At 45.5% G+C, this 24,793-nt stretch overlaps 1 long non-coding RNA gene and 1 pseudogene across 2 annotated transcripts in view; both read left to right on the forward strand.

Annotated features, from left to right (window-relative positions):
• Nucleotides 1–1,933: 1,933 nt before the first annotated feature.
• On the forward strand, nt 1,934–19,093 carry LOC309335130. Its single transcript, XR_014153377.1, has 3 exons — nt 1,934–2,504; nt 15,456–15,607; nt 17,243–19,093. It is a non-coding gene; the product is annotated as an uncharacterized lncRNA (long non-coding RNA).
• Nucleotides 19,094–23,792: 4,699 nt separating this feature from the next.
• Nucleotides 23,793–24,793, forward strand: part of LOC309336376 (arylacetamide deacetylase-like 3) — a 28,884-nt pseudogene continuing 27,883 nt past the window's right edge. The window contains exon 1 of the transcript XR_014161643.1: nt 23,793–23,820. The product of XR_014161643.1 is annotated as an arylacetamide deacetylase-like 3 (transcript). The remainder of the gene's footprint in view (nt 23,821–24,793) is intronic.

Genomic DNA, 24,793 nt, shown 5'->3' on the forward strand with positions numbered 1-24,793 from the left:
AAAGTTGATTTAAGTTGGCACTTTAACAAACAGAACAGATTTTATGCCCTGCTTAGAATAATTACAGAGCCGTTGTCTGAACTGTTCGGTGCAATGCAGCAAGGTCTGCTTGCGTGGATCAGAATTGTCGGCTCACATGAAAACGTCGTATTCAACCACACACTTATCTAGGGGTAAACCCTACTAGATTTAGAGGGGATTTTGTGTGGCGGTGCATAGGATTATACTGCCAACCACAAAATTACCAGAGCAAAATGGCTACTAATTGCACACTTCCTGTTTAGGATGGTTTTGTACAAGGTGCCTGCATTCTAATCAAAACAAATTAATTCCTTTTTTAAAATTGTCACTGCTGTTGGAAAGAAAACAATGACCAAAGGAAAATGGAGGGTTAGGGGGAAGTGAGAAACCAAAAAGCAGATGGATGATTGAACATTATTAGAAAGCTTAGGGGTGTAACTCTTCTGCAGATCATTATTATTATTATTATTACTATTATTATTATTATTATTAAATTTCTATACCATCCTATACCTGAAGGTATCAGGGCGGTTCACATCAAATATCAAATACATAAAATCAAAACAAAACCAACAACCCAATAAAAAACAAACCCAAAACAGCCAGCATTTTTTAAAAGGGTATAGGTAGACCAAGTCAGGCAAAGGCCTGGTTGAAAAGGAAAATTTCAAGGTGTATAGTGAAGGCGCCAGGCGAGCTTCCCTGGGGAGAGCATTCCACAGACAGGGAGCCACTGCAGATTAGAACCGTTCTCGTGTTGCCACCCTCCTGACCTCTCACAGAGGAGGCATACAAAGAAGTGCCTCAGAAGATGATCTCAGGGTCCAGATAGGTTCATATGGAAAGAGGCAGTCCTTGAGGTATTGTGGTCCTGAGCCATTTAAGGCTTTATAGGTAAAAACCAGCACTTTGAATTGGGCCCAGAAACTAATGGGTAGCCAGTACAGTTGGACCAGGATTGGTGTAATATACTCAAACCATCTTGCTCTGGTGATCAGCTTGGACGCTGAATTCTGCACCAGACCGTCCTCAAAGGCAGCCCTATGTATAACGCATTGCAATAATCTAACTGGTGATCCAAGGAAAGTTTATAATTTTCTCATGGACATTTCATCAGTATGTACAGAAGTTTAGGGGCCAAATTCAACTGATTAATCTCACTAGTGGAAGCCCTCACAAAAACTTTCCGTCGTTGCTGCTCCCCACGAACAGCCAATGGGCAGAAAAAGACCCAGAAGGCCAAATGAAATCAACAGGCTAGCAGTTCCACATCTCTGTTGTGACATACATTTCCCAAACATCTGGTACCAGATGCACACCTTTTTCTGTATGAGAATTTCAGGCACAATGCGCTCTTACGCTTCCATAAGTTTTACATTTAGAGTGATGCATCAGTGTTCTCAGTCCCCGTTCAACATTCTCAGCATCTCCTGGGTTTAAGGGGGCCGGACCACAGCAGTGACTCATACAGATATGCAACAGGCACTACCTATTTTTTAGAAAGGGGATTTATTTAAAGATATACAAAACCACACATCCATTACAAAGTATCTTTTTATGATATACTGAGATAAACCAGTGACTTAGTCTATAAGAGAAGAATGTCAGAAGGAAGGAGATGCCAGGAAAAGAGAAACCTAAAGAAAGAGAAAAGGAAAAGAAAGAAATGAAATAAAGATAAAGAAGAAAATAATAAAAGGACTTCCGGGTCTCTGTCCTGCTGCTACATATGACATTCACTCCATAAGATCCAACCATTCTAGAACCCAGTATTTTTTCAGTCTTCAAATCCAGGTATTACAAGATCATTTTCTCTTTCATGCAAAAAAGTTGGTAAGAATTTTTCAACCCTTAACAAATGTTAGTTGTGATTGTTCTCTAATCAAACATGTTAACTCCTCAGCCAAGTTTTATCAGCTATTCTTCTATAGTGGGGTAGGGTTGTGTCTTTCCATCTTGGTGCATCGAGCAATCTCGCCGCTTTAATCATATATTGGAGCAATCTTCCATAATCCTTTTCTAATTGTGTTTCTATTGGCCCCAAAAGAAAGAATAACAGGCATTATCTTCCGAGGGTAGGCACCCTGCTGACATCGGGAGCAATTGAATGATCCAGACATGCAGAAGAATCGATCCCATGCAGCAGAGGTTGCTGAGGAGGGAGAGGAGGAGGCGAGACCTGAAAGATAAATCATACAGAGCTGCAGCAGGCATCCTCTGGGTGTTTGTGCTCGGACTTAAAGGAACCTCAGTTTATTTTGCTTGCTTGCTTGCTTATTACAGCAGCTGTTCTCACTACAGCACTCTGGTACACAAACTGAGGAGGACTGTGCCAGCCCACAGGCATCTAAATGACATCAATCAGCTGTGATGGGCCATCCAAAACTCAGTGATATACTTCTGACATGACCTTCAGTGCTGGACCAGTTGCCCACTCCACCTGTTGATGACGTTGATCCAGGAGAATGAGAGCCACAAAACAGGTAAGTTGATACCTTCCATTGGCCCAACTTCTGTAAGCTCTTGGGCACTGAGGCTAGACCTCCAAGCACATCTCCTCAGTGCAGCAACTATTAACACCCCTAATAATAAACAATCCCAAATACAAGGCTTCTCCACACACCAGTGTCAGTCCAAGTAGTGGTGAAGTTGTGAGGAAACCTTAGGCTTTAAAACTCGGTGAGAAGCGAGGAGAGAGGGTGAAAGAGAAAGAAAACAATTTCTGTGTGGGGTAATTCATGCCTTCTCTTGCTTTGAATGGGGAAGAATTGGATTCAGTGTACCTTTAAAGGAGAATTTGTCAAATTTGAACCAAAACCCGGCCATCCTTCGCAATGTGCACACCTCCAGATTTTGCAGTGCAGTTCTGCAGCCAAAGAACGTATACAAAAATGCATATCCTGAGGTAAAGTGTGCCTAAAAATCCATCTATTATCGGTGAAAACCAATGCATCTTATTAGGAACAATTGCTTGGCAAGAGTGTGTGTGCTTTAGGCAAAATTACATGCAAGCATGCGTGTATTGTGTGAAATTCACACTAACGTGCTGGTGGATGTTTGTGAGGACATTTAAAAAGCAGCAACTAACTGAACAAAAATGTTATCTTCCCAAGGGTGGGGAGAAATGTTGTGTTTGCCTGGAAGTGTGGAGAAGTGAATCTAAGGCTGGAAAAAAGAGAAAGCAATGGAAATTGAAAGCTTGAAACTGAAAGCCCATTCTTAAGGTTGAAACTGATGGGGAAGGATGAGAAGTTAACAGCCTGTGCTGGGAGAAACCAAACCAGGCTTCTGTCTCCTGGCAGAGGGAATGTGGAGTTTACATGCCACCAGAGCAGCTGTTTACAGCCACACCTCCTCTTACACCTCTGCGATAAGAGCTGCCGCAGCAAAACTTCTTTTCCTTTCCTGTATCGGTAACAGTCCTTTCGATCTGTAGCTGTTTTGGCATCCCAGCCGTTGGTGGCCCTCTAAAGATCTGAAGTGTTGTTTGTTTTGCTTTCTTCTCAGAAGCAGGCAAATGCCTTTTTTGATTTACGTACTTAAGTAGGATTTTATTTTATTTTTAAAGCCTCCAGTTCATCAACAAGAGCAAAGTGTTTGGTTTTGAACTTTTCTAGCCCGGTTTGTTTAGCTTGGGTCTGGAGATGAAGCTGTTGTTGTTCTTTGAGCCAGCCATAAAAACATACGAAATGCTAGAAATTGCATTAGAATAACGGACAGGGCAGCAGCCATAAAGCACATAACAAACAAACAGAGATGATGCAGCCAAAATGTGTGATATATATAAAGACAGCTGCTGAGCTCAGGTTTAGCCAGGAGTCCCAAACCAGAGTGCTGTAAAAAAGAGAGACCCGAGTGCTTTCTTGTCACTACAATGATCAAATCATTACACACGTTCTGGTGTTAGTGTTTTCATTCACTTAGACTGTGGGTGAGGTGGGGAACCTATGAGTCTCTAGTTGTTCTTGGACTCCAACTCCCATCAATCCCAGCCAGCAAAGTCAATGGTGAGGGATGATGGGAGCTCTAGGAGGGTCACAGTTTCCCCACACCTGTCTTAGAAACACCATACCTATCATTTTCTAGTATGCAGGTTGCGCTGTGGTCTAAACCACTGAGCCTCTTGGGCTCGCCAATCAGAAGATTGGTGGTTTGAATCCCCGCGACGGAGTGAGCTCCCGTTGCTCTGTCCCAGTTCCTGCCAACCTAGCAGTTCGAAAGTACACCAGTGCAAGTGGATAAATAGGTACCACTGCAGTGTGAAGGTAAACAGCATTTCCGTGTGCTCTGGTTTCCGTCATGGTGTTCTGTTGCGCCAGAAGCGGTTTAGTCATGCTGGCCACATGACCCAGAAAACAGTCTGTGGACAAAGACCGGCTCCCTCAGCCTGAAAAGTGAGATGAGTGCCTCAACCTCCTAGTCACCTTTGACTGGACTTAACTGTCCAGGGGTCCTTTACCTTTTACCTAGTACAGTGGTACCTCGGGTTAAGAACATAATTCATTCTGGAGGTCCGTTCTTAACCTGAAACTGTTCTTAACCTGAAGCACCACTTTAGTTAATGGGGCCTCCCGCTGCTGCCGTGCTGCCAAAGCACAATTTCTGTTCTCATCCTGAAGCAAAATTCTTAACCCGAAGTACTATTTCTGGGTTAGCAGAGTCTGTAACCTGAAGCGTATGTAAACTGAAGCGTATGTAACCCGAGGTACTACTGTACAAGAAACACCACATAGCATTGCTTTTCTATGCCAGGGGTCCACATCTGGAAGCCCCAAGGTGAAATCCAGCCCTTTCCTCTGTGGTGATATTTGACCGCCTAGGCCCTATTTACCAACCCTAGCAACCACAGCAAAAAAGTACTATGAATGAGTAGCCTCTGACAAGGTGTTGGAATCAAGCATTGGGGAGGGCACTGGAGTCTTAATCCGTGCCTTCAACTCCCTTGCCAAATTAGCTGCTTTACCAGTGGTAAAGATGATGATCTTCAGAACTGCATCCAGGGCCGGCCCTACCATGAGGCAGCTGCCTCAGGTGGCAAACATGCAGGGGCAGTGGAGAAACAGTGGAGAAAACGACATGCCCAAGCTAGAGCCATTAAGAAACAATACAGGGCCACTGAGGGCCATTGGCAATGCATGATAATTGTCCTCCCTCCTTGCCCTGACATGTGAACAGAGACTGGGGATTTGGGAGGTTGCCAGGATAACTGGCTGTGTGGTGATAGGAAAATAGATTCTTTTAGCAAGGGGTGCTGGGAAGAAGAAGGGGAGGAAAAAAGACTGGGATCCATCTTGGGCAGGCTGGCTGAAGGCTGGCTGGGAAAGATGTCATGGACTCCAGGGCTGCACTGCTGTGTGGGACAAGCCCCTCTTGAAATGACCGTGCTGTAAGATCTGGACTCCCTCCATGCAGACTTTCGCCCTATAGGACGCACTTTTCCCCCTCCAAAAATGAAGGGGAAATATGTGTGTGTCCTATGGGGTGAATGCAGGCTTTCGCTGAAGCCTGGAGAGCGAGCACTGACCCCTCTCGCTCTCCAGGCTTCAGGAAGCAATCCGCAAGCCTTGGGAGCCCGGCGGGAGTTCCCGCCGGGCTCCCAAGGCTTGCGGATAGCAGCCTGCATCCCAAAGCCTGGGGCGCAATGAGCAGCGCGCCCCGGGCTTCGGGCAGATATCCGCAAGCCTGGGGAGCCCAGCGGGAGTTCCCACTGGGCTCCCAAGGTTTGCGGACAGCAGCCTACAGCCGGAAACCCGGGGAGCGCGGCGGAGCGCACCCCGGGCTTCGGACAGCTCTCCGCAAGCCTTGGGAGCCCGCAGGAGTTCCCGCCGGGCTCCCAAGCCTTGCGGATAGCAGCCTGTTCTGGGGTCGGGGGTCGGGGGAAGCTCAGACTTTCCCCGCCCCAGCCCCGCGTCTGGGGGGAAAAATATTTTTTTTTCTTTATTCCCCCCCCCAAAAAAAACCTAGGTGTGCCCTATGGGCCGGTGCGCCCTATAGGGCGAAAAATATGGTAGGTGAATAAACCATATTTCCTAAAGCTTAAAAAAATAAAATACAGGGGGAGTTATGGAATACTCCCATCAGCCTCAGACAGCATGGGCTTTGTAGTCCACAACATCTGGAGAGCACCAGGTTGGTGAAGCCTGCACAGAAAGAAGGGAAGGAGTGACAGGAGCTGATCACACATCCCACTTGCTGCAATCAGGTCAGTGCAATGAAAAACCAGGCTTATAACACAAACGGAGCACAGGAAGTTGCCTCCTGCCATATCCAACTCTTGGCCCATCTAGCTTAGTAGTGTTTACACTGACTGGCAGCTGCACTGCCAAAGTATGCGCCTTGCTACAGAACTACATCCCCTCTCCAGAAATAAACCTGCAGCGACTGCTGTTAAACTCTTACATCTGCTTTCTCCCAAAGAGCCGGTTCCTATATGGAGCAGTTTTCCTCCGCACAAGAAAGCATGTCGAGGAATCTGCTTACAAAGCGTTATGTCAGAATAAAGAAAGAATTTCATTTGTAGATGGGTTTTTTTTCCCCTCGCTCAGAGAATACCCATGAACAGGAGTCGGCGGAAAGCAAGTCCCCAGTTCTCGAGCGTTCCTGCAGAATACGTATGGATATTTGCATTCCAGACTAACATTTTCCACATGCATTCCTCAGTGGAGAAAAAAAGAGAGAAAGTTATGCCAAACTGACTCAAATGTCTCCAAAAACACCCTACACCGCACAATGGATGTTCTCTTAACGCAGTCAGTAGCAGAATTCCAATGTGCGACTCTAGGAAATTATGGTAAACAGGATATTGACAGGTCATGGTGTCAAAACATGTCCACATGTTGCTTGGATTCGCATTTACTCATCTTTCTTTCTTTCTTTCTTTCTTTCTTTCTTTCTTTCTTTCTTTCTTTCTTTCTCTCTCTCTCTCTCTCTCTCAAGGGCTGTTGGCAAAGACCACACACAGAGGTGTGTGTATTTATGGATTCATGACCTCCAAGAAGCCCTGCTATTGTTTACCATTCTGCAAGAAAGCCAGAGAGAGCTATAATGTGATAATAATAGTGAAAGCCTCCTAACATATATATTTCTGGTGTGTCAGCAAAAAGTCAGCAGGGGCTCTCCAGCTGGCACCGTCATATGAGTGAGCTACACGGGGAGGCCATGCACCCTGGCAGCTTCTGCTGCTGTATAGAAACTCCAGCAAAAGGAGAGAGAGAGAGAGAAGTGAGGAGCTATGGGGAGAGTAGGATTTGCAACTGAGAGCACTCCAGAGGGCTGCTTATTGTAGGCTCAGTGCTCCTCATGCAATAGGAATGGGGGAGAAATTCAGTTCAGTTAAACTGAAAGGCAAACTCCCCAAATTCATACTTTCTGAAAACAATTAAATGAACCAAAACTCAGCCAGTCTTTAAAATCCGCACGTCTCTGAATTTTGTGGCAGCTAGACTGGTGGCTGGGAGCAGCCATCGAGACCACATAACACCGGTCCTGAAAGACCTACATTGGCTCCCAGTACGTTTCTGAGCACAATTCAAAGTGTTGGCGCTGGCCTTTAAAGCCCTAAACAGCCTCGGCCCAGAAAACCTGAAGGAGTGTTTCCATCCCCATCGTTCAGCCCGGACACTGAGGTCCAGCTCCGAGGGCCTTCTGGTGGTTCCCTCGCTGCCAGAAGTGAAGTTACAGGGAAGCAGGCAGAGGGCCTTCTCGGTAGTGGCACCTGCCCTGTGGAACACCCTCCCATCAGATGTAATGGAAATAAACAACTATGTGACTTTTAGAAGACATCTGAAGGCAGTCCTGTTTAGGGAAGTTTTTAATGTTTGATGCTTTATTGCATTTTTAATATTCTGTTGGGAGCCACCCAGAGTGGTTGGGGTAACTCAGCCAGATGGGTGGGGTATAAATACGTTGTTGTTGTTGTTGTTGTTGTTGTTGTTGTTGTTGTTATTCATTTATTTATTTGCAATCCAGTGCTCCAGCCAACTATTGTGTAAAAAGGGGGCAGGATAAACTGAAATAAAGTGTGCATAGGCATTTATACATCAGTGAAAATAACATACCAAGCAAAGCATCATATTCAGGGAAATTGCTTGGCAAAACTGTATCTATTAGGCAATACTGCATACAGAAATGTCTATATTAGGATAAATTAAGACTAACCTGATAAATTTCAATTGGAACTTCTTTTTAAAGAAATCCATGAACTAATGTGGAAAGCTAGAAAAATGAATTTTGGATTGGGAAACTGGGAAACTGAAATCGACAGATTCAGCCATTCTTCCTTATGCATTCATGTTTTCTTTCAGCATCTACATGACATCATTTTTAATAATGACAAATAATGATGTCATTGCCATGCCAACCCACACCCCTCCCATTTAATCCAGAATTGCACTTTCTGGGTGTGGGGAATCCATTAAGTTTAAAAGGAATGTTGCAGAATGTAACCATATCTCAGGGAGATCTTTCTCTCATAAGACCTAAAAGTCCTACTGTGGCATGAACACCGCTTTAGGAAATTTAAAACAGGAATAATCTCAAAAATTACATCTGTGTCTGTCAGCAGTCTGTTTACACTCTCACAGCTCATGGTGGTTCATAAAAGGTTGCTAGCATTTAGCACCTGATGGAGTTTGCATCCCACGCCAAGTCAACTGGGCTTGTCAGCCTCCGCGTGGTTCCTCCGTGACTTGCCTCAACATGAACTTGAGCCACCACTTCTGAATAATTGTATCTAAAAATACCTTCTGGCCACAGCCTGAAGTCCAGGGAGCCATTCCTGGTTTCTACGTAGATCTCAGTGTTTACCGGAGAACAGAAGCTTGGGGGAAAGAGTCCCTGCCATTTGGTTGTTTGTGTCGGGTTTCTTTGGGTGCCAATTTGCTTTTCAATACGACTGAATTAATTGAGAGCAGCAGTGAATATGGCCTGGCTAATGCTAAAGCATATTTTAGCGTCTTCTGTTTCTCAGGCCCAGTTGCAATGAAGGAGGCACGCAGCCTTTTTTAAAAAAATAGTTGCTACTTCACTGCAGCCACCATGTCCCTAGTTAAAAGCAGAAGTGGGTGAGAGGAAATCAATATTTAGCACCTCCACCCAGAAAAAAGACTGACCCAAAGGCAATTACAATATCATCATCATCATCATCATCATCATCATCATCATCATCATCATCTCAGGGCAGTTCACAGGATAATATAGGCTATTAAAGGGACCTGACTGTTAAGTCCAGTCACAGACGACTCTGGGGTTACGGCGCTCATCTCTCTCTACCGCAGACAGCTTCCGGGTCATGTGGCCATCATGATTAAGCTGCTTCTGGCGAACCAGAGCAGCGCACGGAAATGCCGTTTACCTTCCCACTGGAGTGGTATCTATTTATCTACTAGCACTTGACATGCTTTCGAACTGCTAGGTTGGCAGGAGCAGGGACCGAGCAACGGGAGTTCACCCCGCTGTGGGGATTCAAACCGCCGACCTTCTGATTGGCAAGCCCTAGGCTCTGCGGTTTAGATGACAGCGCCACCCGTGTCCCGAGGCTATTAAAGAGGCAACTAATAAACTAGTCTTCATTAATTTCACATCCACATTCACCAGAAAGCAGCAGAACAAGCTGTCTTTTCAAGTGGGGAACCTTTAATTAACATTGTTGTGGGCCTCTGCTTAGTGCGACTTATCTGTGAGTCATTGTTGGATAATATAGCAGTATACTTCTTCTGCGAAGGGGAGCCAACATGAATAAAATATTGGGGGGGGGAATGTCAGGTAAGTCTCGCCCCACATAATCAATCACATGACACGGCGTGCGCACACTATTTGAATGGCAATGCCCATCAACTTGGGAGGGGGGGTCTGGCCCCTTCAAATATTTTATTGGGGGGGCCGAAGACCCCTTGGCCTCTAGGAATTGGCTCCTATGCTTGTGCGGAACTTCCATTTTGATTCCCATTCCAGTTACTTGCAATACGGGGATTGTAATCAGAACGTACCTTACAAAATTGCTGTCCCCTTAGCTCTCACTGAGGCCCAAGCCAGACAGGTGAATGTGTTTATTACACAGCTTTTTCAGCTATTCAGCCGGGGTGAAGTGAATTTTTCATACTAAAAGAAGCTCAGAAGGCTTGAGAGTGAAGCCCAACCCTTTTCTGCCCTGCTTGTCCAAACCCGATAGCTGTAAGACATCCACCCACACAGAGAGGCAACCCAGCTCAGTGAACTGGGCTGGAGGAAACACACATAAAAGCAGTTGAGCACAGCGAAGTAAGTGTGTGGAGGGTTTCACAGCTATTCCCTAGCTGCTTCAATAAAAGAAAGAAAGAAAGAAAGAAAGAAAGAAAGAAAGAAAGAAAGAAAGAAAGAAAGAAAGAAAGACAGTGAAATATACTCAGAGTCGAGAGTGGATTTCATGCTCTTTATTCAGCTCATTAGTGGTGAGGAGGAATGAAAGTCCCCTCAAAGTATCTGCTTTATATACATTATTTACACAATGGGCTGCACGTGATTGGCTAATTCCGGAATTCTCCTGTAGGCCAATCAGGTTGTGGATTCACTTCCATCTGGAGCCAGATTGGGTGGCTCCTGCAGACCAATCATACTGCTGCATTGTTCTAGGACCAATCAGACTGCTGCATTCTGAATCTTATTGTTCTAGGACCAGTCAGACTGCTGCATTTTGGATCCTATTGTTCTAGGACCAATCAGACTGCTGCATTTTGGATCCTGTTCAACTCAGTACATAACAGAAAGAAAGAAAGAAAGAAAGAAAGAAAGAAAGAAAGAAGAAAAACATGCACCCACTTTATAACCAAACATGCACATGGTTTGGCCCGAAGCCTGTGGAGATATCCCTAAACCTGTTTATCTTCATCCTTTGTCCCTATCATCTCTCCTTCCTTCCCTACTTCTATTGTTTCTTTTGATTATTTTTTTTAAAACCTTGGGATTGTAAGACCTCAGGGCAGCAATATGTCTTCCCCACCCTTATGCTAGTTTCAGGCACCATCCCTGCTGAGGGTGCTATGTAATTTCGATAATAAACTGTGGGGTGGGGAAAGGCTTTCAGTTTTTTATGTTCCTTCCTTTGGGGGATATACCATCGTCCTCCCCCGCTACTTTTTTTTTTAAAAAAAACCTATAAATTAAGTGCTTTGTGTGATATATCTGAACATGTACTTTGGCGCTTATCTGCGCTTCGAATTCTGTTCTACACTTTCCTCTTCCCACCCAAATAATTGCCAGAGGCCCTCCTAACTGCCTGAATGCTAGGATGTAATTTATCTAGGCCTAGTGCCCTATCAATTTTAATAGCTTTAATTACCCAACTGTCTGCTTTGATTAAACATAAAAACCTTTTAATATAACTCACCACTCCCTCTCAGTATACGCACAAAAACAAAAGCGTTAGGCGCCCTGGTTAATCCTACAGTAAAGGGCATCTTATGCTTTCTGTTCCTGAACCATTCAAGCAGTTCTGTCATAATCCTAGCAGTTTCCTCTGTCTTTTAATTTTATTTTCACAAAAGTGTCATGATCTCGGTTGCTTTGCAGATAAATTAATGCGACCAAATACTGTAGCTACGAACACAGAGAGTAATTTTTGATCACTTCCAGAAGGAGATGGAAAGATCTGCCCATTTTGCCAATCTAAATTTCAGTGATCCATATTCTGCAGCAATTTGTGATTTAAAAAAAAAAAATCAGCAGCATTTTAGTGCAAATTTATGCTAATAAACACATTTTTGACTAACGTACACATGTTTACAAGCAATTTCCGTAATATGCATTTTGGTATCTTCTTTCCATGGATATCTTTATAGTTATGTACACTTTTACCTAATACATTCATTTTTGTAAACATTGGTTGGTTGGCGAACTGCATTACAAAATTTGGTTGAGTGTGAATTTCAACAGAAAGATGTGCTTTGGTTCATCTATTTGGAATGAGCAAATTTGAAAGATTCAGATTTAAATACAAGCTGAATCAAATTCCTCCCTCACCCCTACTTCCAGATCTTTAACTTAAAAGTATGTAAAAGGCACATCCCTTAATTTCATGATTTCAACAGTACAATCTTTCATTATTTATCTAACAGTGCAATCTTATACTGTCTTCTCAAAATACAGCTGGTATCAACATCACAGGAGCTGGGGCTCATCAGAAAGTCGGCCATCCTAAATGAAAGCAGAGTAGGCAAACTTAAAAGACTGATGGCAAGATATTGTCAGTATTAAGAATATAAGCACAAATGGTGTGTTCAATTCAATTGCTGAGTGACACTTAAGTGAAATACTGGAAGACCACTGTAAATGATACTGAGCTAGCTTGAAGGTAGTGTAGTAGTAGTAGTAGTAATTTATTTATAGCCCACCCATCTGGCTGGGATTCCCTAGCCACTCTAGGTGGCTCCCAACAGAATATTAAAAACACTATAAAACATTAAACATTTTTTAAAATTCCCTAAACAGGATTGTGTTCTAAAAATCAGATAGTTGTTGTATTTCCTTGACATCTGATGGGATGTTGCAGGGCGGGTGCCACTACTGAGAAGGCCCTCTGCCTGGTTCCCTGTAACCTCACTTCTCGCAGGAGGGAACCACCAGAAGGCCCTCGGAGCTGGATCTCAGTGTCTGGGCTGAACGATGGGGGTGGAGATGCTCCTTCAGGTTTACTGGGCTGAGGCCGTTTAGGGCTTTAAAGGTCAGCACCAACACTTTGAACTGTGCTCGGAAACGTACTGGGAGCCAATGTAGGTCTTTCAGGACCGGTGTTATGTGGTCTTGGCGGCCTCTCCCAGTCGCCAGTCTAGCTGCTGCGTTTTGGATTAGTTGCAGTTTCTGGGTCACCTTCAAAGGTAACCCCGCCTAGAACACATTGCAGTAGTCCAAGCGAGAGATAACCAGAGCACCACTCTGGCAAGAAAGTCTGCGGGCAGGTAGGGTCTCAGCCTGCGTACCAGATGGAGCTGGTAAACAGCTGCCCTGGACACAGAATTGACCTGCACCTCTATGGACAGCTGCTGGTCCAAAATGACTCCCAGGCTGCGCACCTGGTCCTTCAAGGGCACGGTTACCCAACCCAGGACAGGGAGACCTCCACCCCCACCCACCCCCTGTCCCCCCAAAAAACAGTACTTCTGTCTTGTCAGAATTCAGCCTCAATCTGTTAGTCGCCATCCATCCTCCAACCGCCTCCAGTCACTCACACAGTATAGGGATTGAAGGCAGGGAACCATAGAATTGTAAAATTGGAAGGGACCACAAGGTTCATCTAGTGCAAACAACTGCAATGCAGGACACTTTTGGCCAACACAGGGCTCATACCCCGTCTCATGTTCTGCCAACTGAGTCATGTGAAACAGAAAATTGTCATCCGAATTTGGATTTCAGTAAATCGTAGCTTCATGTCTCAGCAGCGATATTTCACCAGCTCAGAAATTGCCGTGAGAATGGGGCACAGGGATGCCCCTAAATGCCCAGTACACTTCTACAATCTACTCCTCCCTCCCTTCTGGGCTACATCTTTGCTCATGCTCAAACAGAAAGTACCCCCTCCCCATCTCTCTCTTGATATTCAGAAGGCTGGATCTAAGTACAGTACACCACCCAAGTCTTTCCTAAACCATGCCAGCCACAATCTATTCCACTCTCTCTTTAAGAAGGTTGTTAAAGAGTCACTCTCTGCGATGATGAAAACCAAGCCACAGTCTTGCACATTTGACACATTGGGCAAAGGCTGTGTTTGAAGGGAGCGTTTCATCTCCGTTCCAGGGCAGATTCCTGCATATAAATGTTTCATACTTTTCTGTTCTCTTGTGACATCTAATTGCTTTAAAGTGATAATCCTTTTCATAGCACGCCAGTTTCGTCCCTGATCTGGCAAAGAACAAAGTGTCTTGCTTTGTGAACGCTGAGAGGACAAATCTGCTAGGAAGTTCTCCTCGGCATGTTGCGCCAGAATGAACCAGAATTGCATGCATTGTGATCCCTGTAAAACCAATAGGTCTAATCAAAGGTGCATATGTAAACTTTACAGGTCTGTGGCTAGTTATCCCCCCCCCCCCCCCCGCTTGGGGACTGAACATTATCCGGAGTGAAACGGCTATTCCAACAGTTTCCCAGGCAGTTAAATTACATATTTTTCACCAACCACAAGCAGATATTTAGAACACACAATTTTAATTACATTCCTATTCTTATTAGTACAGGAAATGATGTGCTATTCATTCATTAAATGGCCCTCACCCAAGCTAGGCTAGAGCTTTGCTTGGCCTGGTACGAAAGCATACTTTATAAACATATCAACATTTATTTACCAACACATTACTAATAGCAATAACAATAATAACAATAATTTATTATTTATACCCCGCCCATCTGGCTGGTCCAGTCACTCTGGGCGCCTTCCGACAAAATATTAAAATACAGTAATGCATCAAACATTAAAAGCTTCCCTAAACAGGGCTGCCTTCAGATGTCTTCTAAAAGTCTGGTAGTTGTTCTGTTTGACATCCGGTGGGAGGGCGTTCCACAGGGCGAGTGCCACTACCGAGAAGGCCCTCTGCCTGGTTCCCTGTAACTTGGCTTCTCGCAGTGAGGGAACCGCCAGAAGGCCCTCGGTGCTGGACCTCAGTGTCCGGGTAGAATGATGGGGGTGGAGACGCTCCTTCATATATACTGGACCGAGGCCATTTAGGGCTTTAAAGGTCAGCACCAACACTTTGAATTGTGCTCGGAAACGTACTGGGAGCCAATGTAGGTATTTCAAGACCGGTGTTATGTGGTCTCAGTGGCCGCTCCCAGTCACCAGTCTAGCTGCCACATTCTGGATTAGTAGTAGTTTCCGGGTCACCTTCAAAGGTAGCCCCACATACCAGTGTGATCTGCAGAATATCCAAACGCTAGGATCCAAAGGGGTATAAAAGCACACGTTCTGTGAACATATATATTTATCTCCCTGTTTTTTCTCTTTGGAAGTTGCTCTGCTCAAGATTCCCTCAAATTTCTCTTCACTCACCTCCAAGTTCAAAAAGCGACTAGGGGGATTTGGCATGAGAGTAGGTTAAAGTGAAATATTGGGTGAGGAGAGATAATCAGGTAAGACCCAGCAGCAGATTCTCTAAACATTTGAAATGTTCTTGTGGCTTTTTTCATCTGCTTTCTTTTCATCTGCTTTTTTCATCTGCTATTTGCAGATTTTGGGAGGCACCTTCTGATCTGAACAGGAATTGGATGGCAGAAACTGGGTGCACTCACAGAAATTAGATGTACACCAATCTGGACTTCAGCTCAGTGGACAGATCTAACTGTGTCTTCCTATCCTTCAACCCCAGTCCTCCATCTGTGGCGGTGGGTGGGAGTTTGTTTTTTTTTTTTTTAAAGAATTATGAATGACCTCACTGACCAGTTTATTTAATTTATATACCACCCTAAACCCACAGGTCTCAAGGCAGTTCACAATTTGCAGGTCTTGGCGAAGGTAGAACTTCGAGGATAATTAAGTAATATTCCACCCGGCCAATTTGGATGCCAATAAAGGTTGCCACAGACATTTCTGAGATCATGGTCTTTTCAACAAGTGGCTTCTGTCCAGGTTTGCTAATTGTCTTACTTTAAATGTTGTGAGGATCCTATGCCCTTTTAAAATGTGGGGGTTTTTTGTGGGGGTGGGGGGTTATTGGGTTGTTGTTTTTATTTTGATTAAGTATTTTATATTTTGATTTTATTCTGTGAACCGCCCTGAGACCTCTGGGTATAGGATGGTATATAAATTCAATAAATAATAATAATAATAATAATAATAATAATAATAATAATAATAATAAAGGGGTGGTGGTTCACAGCCAAATTGCAGCAGTCAGTGGGTAGATGTTGACTTCAGGGAAACTAGACATGTTTTCTAAGTCGGTATATGGGTATGACTATTTTTCTAGAAAAAGAGGTGCCGGAAACCATGAACACCTCCCTCGACAATGGCACCCTACTGAGAGGTGCTAGAACTTGAGTTCAGTCGAGTTTTGGATGAAAAAAAAAAGCCCTGGCTATAGAGACTCATTTGATCGCTCAGTTGCAAATGACAATGTTGACGAAGTAGGTTGTCTTGTGCCATCCATGTTCCTGGTGCTTTATAGAGTAACATCAGGAAAAGGCAGGCCTCTGCCACAAAGAGATGACAATGAACTTTAGAAATTGAAGCGGCGAGAGATAACGAAGTCTAGATGTGATCAGGGAAGAGTAGCGGGATATATATGCAAAGGGAAAGGTGGTTACATATCACCATTAAGCTGGTGAATTTCTTCACTCCGCACATCATGCCTTGAAGATCAATCAGGGCACGCAATAGAGTGACGATTCAGCAATCACTTGCCCACCCAGAAGACTCCAGTGTGAATCTCCCCTTGAAAGGTCAAAAGGGGAAAGATCCTTTCGAGACATGTGTGTACCGGAGACCAAGCAAACTTTCACATAGACAAAAATAATTGATCCAGCATCATACAAAGCACTGCCAAGTATTATGAGTCTTCTCCAGTGGCATGCTTGCATTGATGTCAACAGCGCTACATTCCTTCCCTTGGAATCTCGACCCTTTAAAAAAGAAATAACAACTTTCCTGCAATTTTTAAAAAAGCTTTTTGGAGCCCCTTTGGCACTTCACATTTCACATGGGCTGCTCGAGAGGGTGAAAAGCAGTTCAAAGAGAAGAGCATACTCTGCCCTTTGAGATGTGCTCAGTTGACAGGTATCATTTAAAGGCTGACACTGGGTGCATTAAGCAAAGTCCACAGTGCATGAACCTTCGGCCTGTGCCAAAAGAGTTTACCACTCTCTTTGACTTCACAAGGGCTCTGTATTCTTGCAGGGCTCAGATAGCGGCAGATGACAACATAGCATTATAGCCAAGAACTTTTAGAGCACTCCGAACCTTAGTCTGAAATGTCTTTGCTTTGTTTCCTTTACAAGAGCGCACAAGTGCCTCCAGGTTAAGCATCTAAACCATGTTCAAGTTTCCCAAACATGCTAGGAATGAGCGAATTGTGATGAATGGCTTGAATAAGAGGGGCACTTCTCTCCCCCCAGTGAATTGTGTGGCAATAGTGAGGATATGGCTGGGGAGTGCAGGTGTGTGGATAGTTTGGGGAGAAGTGTGTGAGAAAAAAAAGGAAGGAAACAGTATATTTTGTTCTGCCAGAAGCGCCACTTTACAGAACTCTCTCTTTTTGTCCTATAGCTAGGCATGGGGGAGAAATTTGAGTACAGTTGTACCTCGGAAGTCGAACATAATCCGTTCTGGAAGTCCATTTGAAGAAGAAGAAGAGAAGAGTTTGGATTTGATATCCCGCTTTATCACTACCCGAAGGAGTCTCAAAGCGGCTAACATTCTCCTTTCCCTTCCTCCCCCACAACAAACACTCTGTGAGGTGAGTGGGGCTGAGAGACTTCAGAGAAGTGTTACTGGCCCAAGGTCACCCAGCAGCTGCATGTGGAGGAGCGGGGAATCAAACCCGGTTCACCAGATTGTGAGTCCACCGCTCTTAACCACTACACCACACTGGCTCTTCAGTGTGACTTCCGAAACGTTTTGATTTCCAAAGCGCGGCTTGTGATTGGCTGCAGAAAGCTCCTGCAGCCAATCGGAAGTCCCTCCGGATGTCTGGGTTCCGAAAGAACGTTCAAAAACTGGAACACTCACTTCTGGTTTTTGATCGTTCGGGAGCCGGAACGTTCAACTTGCAAGGCATTCAGGAGCCGAGGTACGACTGTATTTGTTTATTTCAGAAAATTCATACACAACTTGTTAAAACAAAAACTCAAAGCAGTTCAGTTCACACTGAGAGTGAACACTATGCCAATTCGCATTTTCCAGAACAATAGGAGCACCAAGGCAAAGCAGTTCTCCAGCCAAGAATATGTACGAAAATGCAAATAAAGTGCTCATAAATTTGCTGACCCTCTGTGGTGGATGCCGTTGTGGGCGCCCGTCACAATTTTGGTAGCAGAAGCCCCGCCTCTTCGGCCACTTCCTGGGCAGCAAAGGATGTGCTAGGATTAAGCTTGCCACTCGGCGAGTGGATTCAGCCCGCTCACACAATTGGCCAATCACGACCGGGCTTGGGAGCAGGCCACTCCCAGGGGATTAAAAGAGGACCAGCTTCCTCCAGGAATACTTGAAGCTGCGTCACCTTTTTGAGTGCTGCGCCCCCCCAAATTTATTGTAAATAAAATCCACGTGTTAGGCGAAATTGCGTGCAAATATTGGGGAAACCGTGCAAGAAAATGCATATTAATATCCATGAGAACTTGGGGGGGGGGGGAATGCAAACTGATATAGAAATCAGATTGCCTGGAAAAATGAACTAAGAGAAACTGAAAGCGAGATATTTTTCCATTTCTAGATTGTATTGCATACAACAAACTGCAATGAATTATAAGCTGGGAACAAAGTAACTCTGGTACAGGCAGTAGGAGAATCTCTGGAATTTGGGTACCCAATGCCTTTATACACTATGGTGTATTTTAAAAACTCGGGCAATTGTTCTGAAATGTTGCATACATCATCGTCCACCACCACTACTTCCCAATGATTTGTTGTATGCGTAGGAACTCCCAAGCTCTCTTTCTTGGACTGGCCATCTATTTGTTTCAATGAAGGGAAGTCACAGTGCATGAACGTCCCTCTGCATGCACAGAGCAGCTCCTTCAATTGAAATTAATGGGCAATGTCATGGAAGCCTTAAAGGACACATCAGTCAAGGAGCAAGAGTTTCCCAGTACATTTCCAAGCACAATTAAAAGTGTTGATGCTGACTTTTAAAGCCCTGAACAGCCTCAACCCAGTGTTTCCACTCCCATCGTTCAGCCCGGACACTGAGGTCCAGCTCCGAGGGCCTTCTGGTGGTTCCCTCCCTGCAAGAAGTGAGGTTGCAGGGAACCAGGCAAAGGGCCTTCTCAGTAGTGGCACCCACCCTGTGGAACGCCCTCCCATCAGATGTCAAGGAAATAAACAACTATCTGACTTTTAGCAGACATCTGAAGACAGCCCTGTTTAGGGAAGTTTTTAATGTCTGATGTTTAACTGTATTTTTACTGTCTTTTGTTGGAAGCCACCCAGAGTGGCTGGGGAAACCCAGCCAGATGGGTTGGGTATAAATAAATAAGCTGTTGTTATTGTTTCATTGTCGCTCTTAAACGAGAACAGACCAGCAACATGGCTCCACCGCATACTACGGAGTGACTAAGCTGCAGGATGACACGATCCATGCAGACATCCCTGCACAAAAGCAAGATATTTGTAAGCAGATCTCAGCACACCTAGGGCACCTAAATCAGGGAACCCGTGCGTGCGAACCTGACACTAAGGCAGCGTTGCAGTGACGTTTCCCAACTCTATTCAAACAGCTTCTCAGAATAAGTACCATGCGCACATATGCAAACAATCACCACTTTGGTTTAATTTACATCCATCCTCAAATTATATAAAGCTGGCTCGAATCCGACGAAACCCACTGGGAGCTTTATTATTTTTGTTTTTTGCTCATTTCAGTGGATTCTGGACAGGGCCTTCACTGGAGCAAGCCAAAAACAGGAAACGCAAAGGTCAAGCTGCTTTTGAATTTTATAGAGAGAACTTAAGATTCCAGCAAACTTTCGGGAGAAAATCTGGTAGCAGAGGAAGAAACATGGCAACAGCATGCCAATCATTTTGGAGACACGATTAGGATAGCAGGGGCAGCCGTGACAGTTGTAGGGCAATGATGAAGCCTTAGCAATGTATCAATGGACTACTGATGTCAGTGCTCTTCGAATGCAGCCACAGCTACATGGAAGTCCTCTGCCCGTAGTGTGATCCCACACAGCTGGAGACTGTGTATGACTTGCACAAGCATATAGGTGGGGTCCAACACACTGGCTTTTCCCACGGTCGAGCCACACAGCCAGAAAGAAGTGAGTGGCACAGATTTCATTGGGGTGGACTATTTTAGAACATAGCTGCAGGCCTCCACACCACAAACTCCCTCCCTAAAAAGCTATCATGTCCAGCTTCAAGCTTCAAGACTTCCTTTCCCCCAGATGTGGTCATATCCTCAGGGGAGCAAGGGTTCCTTTTGACCCAGTACAAAGAAACGTTTGAGTAGGACAGGGGATAAATTTGTTTCAGTTCACATTTAAAAGCAAACTTGCTTTACTCACATTTTCAAACGTTATGAGAGCCATCCTTTGAAATGCATACTTCTGTGAATTTTGCAGCGCAGCACTCGAGGCAAGTAATATGTGCAAAAATGCATTTGCTAGAGTAAAGCGTGTGTATGCATTCCTGTATTGGCAAGTGTGTGTGTGTGTTATAATTAGGGAAATTGCTTTGCAAAAAAAAAATTGCACACAAGTGTTCAGAATGAATCCACTGTCAGGGAGCCGGGTGGAATCGACAGTGGTACCTCGGGTTAAGAACTTAATTTGTTCTGGAGGTCTGTTCTTAACCTGAAATTGTTCTTAACCTGAAGCACTACTTTAGCTAATGGGGCCTCCAGCTGCCGCCGCACAATTTCTGTTCTCATCCTGAAGCAAAGTTCTTAACCCAAGGTAATATTTCTGGGTTAGCGGAGTCTGTAACCTGAAGCGTATGTAACCTGAAGCATATGTAACCTGAGGTACCACTGTACACGCATATAAAAACCATTCTGAAATTGATTTATATAAAAAAGTGTTTTTAAAAATACATTGAATTTTCCATAAGGTTCATCTAGTGTCACATTGTATATTGCACTTAAAACACATTTAAAATGTTTTATTTCCAGCTGTATAGCTGAGTCCAAGGAGAACAGTTCATTCGCAGATCAGAAAAAGACCAGGAAATACCGACTAACTTAACAGATAAAAGGGACCCCTGACCATTAGGTCTGGTCGTGACTGACTCTGGGGTTGTGCGCTCATCTCACTCTATAGGCCGAGGGAGCTGGCGTTTGTCTGCATATAGTTCCGGGTCATGTGGCCAGCATGACTAAGCCACTTCTGGCGAACCAGAGCAGCGCATGTGTCAGGGCTGCCTCTAGGTCCCAGCTCACAGAGGACCAACGCCAGGCTGCTATTATGTACAAAAGTCTTTATTGAAGTATAATTTCCATTTTAAAGCCAGAGCGTGCAACCCTACGTCTAGACTCTAGATAGGCGAAGTCCCCTCTGAGTCACTGCCCCTTCCGCACCAGTTTAAGATCCTAGCCCGGCTCCACCTCCTGCGCTGTTCCTTCCTCCTCTGGGTCCTTCTGCCCCCTGGGGTTTCCTCCCTCCTGGACTCTTCTGACGCTGACCCCCCTGAGTCTTGCCCTTCCTTCCGGCGGGCTTTAGGACCTGGCTCCCTATCCGGGCTACCTGCTGTGCCACTCGCCTGTACATTTGAACTTGGCGCGCGCGCCCAGCCGGTGACTTTCCTCCTGACCGTTTCCCCGCTCTCCGATGGAGGCGTGGCCAATCCTGACTCATCTCCTCCCTCTGGTGGTGGGAAGACTGGTCCCGATGCCTGGGACTCCTCCCCCCCACTACGCTCTGGTGGGGACGCTGGTCCTGATTTCCAACTGCTGCTCAGGGAGTCCCCACTGGCCCTTTCCTTCTGGGGTTTCCCCCTTGCCCTGGCCATCGGCGCTCCTCTCTGTGAATCTTCCGATTCGCTGGAGAGATTCGTGGAATCTCTCTGACCACTGTCACTGCCTACACCCCCCTCGTATTCCTCCTCCTCACTCTCCATTTGCTCCTTCTCCTGTGTCTCTGCTCCTGAACCCCTGACAGCATGGAAACACCGTTTTCCTTCCTGCCAGAGCGGTACCTATTTATCTACTTGCACTTTGATGTGCTTTCGAACTGGTAGGTTGGCAGGAGCAGGGACTGAGCAACGGGAGCTCACCCCGTCGCGGGGATTTGAACCACCGACCTTCTGGTCAGCAAGTCCTAGGCTCTGTGGTTTAACCCACAGCACCACCCACGTCCCAACTTACAGATAGTTTCATTATTAAGGGAGCAGAACAGAGAATATATGGGAAACTTACATATGTCTAGATAAAGCAGTTGCCCAGATTGGCTTGTAACCCACCTTTCCCTCTCTAACCATCTTTTTGTCAGGCCCTTCCCTCTGTCTACAGCAAGCCCGAAGAGCCCCTCTCTGTTTTTTCCTGGCTCTCTGCTTGGTAACATACACTAGTTGCCATGTTTGGCGGGGGGGGGGGTGGCTTGCAAATGCCATTGCCAAGTCTGAGTCCTGTGGACTGGGGCACCTGCCTGTTTCCTCTTCTTCATCTTCATCTTCCTCTAAGCTCTCAGCCTCCAGCACGTCCCAGCTCTTCCCCTCCTCTGGGGTGTGGCCAGTTTCCCACCAGCAGGAGCCAGGATCCAAATTCTCTCCCTCTGTGCTTTCCCTCGGGGCCTCTTGGTCAACCCTCCTCACCCAGCCAGTCCCTAACATCCACATGTGCAGAACTGAACCTGAGACTGGTAAATCAAGAAACAAAACCGACAGATTCACTCATCTCTCATTCCAAGCAGTGTTATAAGAAAAACTGCTCCCTTTCCCTTATGGGGTATCCCAGAGCCCGCATAGAGTCCTTAAGTGGGTTCCCTATCAGTAGGAGAAAATAACAGAGGCCAACCAGAGAATATTGAGAAGCAAAGCGATTAGTAAGCCTGATCTTTATTAAACTGTTGCAACAGGGTCCCCACTCACCACACGCAGGAGGGAGGAGAAACCCTTACAGACTTTTGAAATTGCCCACCCTGAAGCCCAAGACCACCCCCCTGAAACATCATACATACACCACAGAAGGAGGCGGTCTACAGTAGAAATCCTGGCTGCCAGGATACCTGATAATGCTCACTGATTGCATTACCTGGGCAGCCTGGCTATTCTTTTGTGATAGTTAATATTTTTGTTCCTGAATCCGGGTCACAGGCTCACCCGAAGAAGAAGAAGAAGAAGAAGAAGAAGAGTAGAGTAGTAGTAGTAGTTTGGATTTGATATCCCGTTTTATCACTACCCGAAGGAATCTCAAAGCAGCTAACATTCTCCTTTCCCTTCCTCCCCCACAACAAACACTCTGTGAGGTGAGTGGGGCTGAGAGACTTCAGAGAAGTGTTCCGATTTTTGAACATTTTGTGGAAGGCGAATGTCCAGCACACCTGCGCAATCGGAAACCAATCGGAAGCCGTGCCTTGGTTTCTGAACCAAGAGGAGGAGGAGGAGGAAGAGGAGGGGGAGGAGTTTGGATTTGGTATCCCACTTTATCACTACCCTAAGGAGTCTCAAAGTGGCTAACATTCTCCTTTCCCTTCCTCCCCCACAACAAACACTCTGTGAGGTGAGTGGGGCTGAGAGACTTCAGAGAAGTGTGACTGGCCCAAGGTCACCCAGCAGCTGCATGTGGAAGAGTGGGGACGTGAACCCGGTTCCCCAGATTACGAATCTACTGCTCTTAACCACTACACCACTAAGACAGGATTTGTAAGCGAAAAGACAATGGGAAGGTTTTCCCCATTTGCCTCCCTTACCGCAGAGGAATATTTGAGGTCATTGGGAGAGTCAAAATTGCTTCAGGATTGCTCTCCCGTACTATTTCAGACACATGGTTCATATATTTAGATATGTATGCATTTATGAATATTTATTCTATATTTGAGACCTTAAAATTTTTATAACACCAGACTGTGTTCTTGTTTGCTTGTTTCAAATTAAAATTGAACACTCAGGAGTACCCCTACTAGAAGCCCCACAGGCCTCACTACCCAGTATGGCTAATACCATGCATGGATTCCCAGATGGTTTCACCTGTAGTCTATGCTGTTGCTGAAGCAGGGATTGTATACGTTCAGTTCTCCAGTTGCGTCTTGAGGCCCCAAGACCCACCCCTCAAAAATACACAGGGACACTTATATTAGTTTAAGTTTTGGGGCAAATTTTGGCCACAACTTTATTGAAATACAATCATGTGAGCAGCATTGGCTTAGGCAGTTGACTCCCCACTATAACTGACTCCACGTCTCAGGGTGATCGTCCAATGGGGTAAACCAAACAAGGGAGCAAGGTCAATGAGGACCAACCTAAGCTCACCCCACGGTTCCTGTGGTCCTGGCATGGCCCCTCAAGTGGACTTCAGACGAGATCCAGGACCCCCACATTCCTGGAGGGGCAGGTGATGGCCGCACCTCCCCTCCCCACAATCCAACTGAGCCAATGCCTAACCGTCACCTTACAAGTTGTGACGATTTGCTAAGGGGTAGGCGAAAATCAAATGGCTAAAGCCAATCTGCCAAATGGAAAAAAAAAATTCCTACCCAGCCCCTGTTCCAAAACAGGCGACCCAAACCAAAGCAAGGCCAAGCGACTCTACCTAAACTAGGGAGGGTGGGCAGGTGTTCAGCAGATGCGAAGCAAGTGCCCCACTTGCATTACACTGCCATTTTTAAAGCCCCTGGGATCACGCCACCTACTGGCTATTGGCTAAAACCCCTTGGCATGATCCCAGGGGAATAGTCAAGACTTCCTGCTCCTCCCCCCCCCATTTTAACCCTGTCAGGTGAGCTCTTGGGACCCGAGTGCAACCAGGACCCTCTGTTATGAGGATCCCATATGTTGCAGGATTCCAACTCTTCTTCCTGGCCACTGGCCATCCTGACTGGGGCTGATGTGAGGTGTAGTCTAGCAGCAGCAGCAGCAGCAGCAGTAGCAGCAGGAAGAAGAAGAAGAAGAAGAAGAAGAAGAAGAAGAAGAAGAAGAAGAAGAAGAAGAAGAAGAAGAAGAAGA

Source organism: Podarcis erhardii, assembly GCF_964252035.2.
Source record: "Podarcis erhardii genome assembly, chromosome: 2".
Taxonomy (NCBI): Eukaryota; Metazoa; Chordata; class Lepidosauria; order Squamata; family Lacertidae; genus Podarcis; species Podarcis erhardii.